We start from the raw sequence: 499 nt of genomic DNA, 5'->3' as shown, positions 1-499 counted from the left end.
ATTTTAAACATCCACACATGTAGTCGCAATAAACATACATATTCCTTATTTATTTGCACAACCAGACTGGAGCGCACACAAATAGAGCACAATGAGCAAAGCAATAGTCAAGGAGAGAACAGAAATACTCACTGGGAAAAACTCTCGACTAAGTTTCATTAACGATGCCATCCGAGGCTGCAAAGAATGCAAGAACATGAGAAATGAAGTGTCGTTCTTCATCTTCAACTTTTCCCCAGTCACCAAGTCCTGTGAAGAGAGGCTAATTAGGGAAACTAGCGAAACAAATGAGAAAAAGATTTAGATAATAGCATATAAAGTAGCAGACAACTGAAAAAAGAAAGGAAGAATGAATTATAGACATTTAAAATTTATCTATATTAGGGACTTGGTAATATTTACCAAAAAAATTAAGTACTATTCCCTAATTCCAATCAGTCTACATTCTGTTTTTAATGGTAGTTTGATTTCAATTTATGTTGGATGCCCCCCCAGGAAT

The 499-nt window shown here is 35.1% G+C and overlaps 1 pseudogene; it reads right to left on the bottom strand.

Annotated features, from left to right (window-relative positions):
* The window catches only part of LOC119586027, a 7258-nt pseudogene that overhangs the window by 843 nt on the left and 5916 nt on the right, over positions 1 to 499 (bottom strand).

This window comes from Penaeus monodon, chromosome 20 (assembly GCF_015228065.2).
Source record: "Penaeus monodon isolate SGIC_2016 chromosome 20, NSTDA_Pmon_1, whole genome shotgun sequence".
Lineage (NCBI taxonomy): Eukaryota > Metazoa > Arthropoda > Malacostraca > Decapoda > Penaeidae > Penaeus > Penaeus monodon.
The sequence above is the reverse complement of the archived record's forward strand: the minus strand, read 5'-3'. Positions and strand labels throughout refer to the sequence as shown.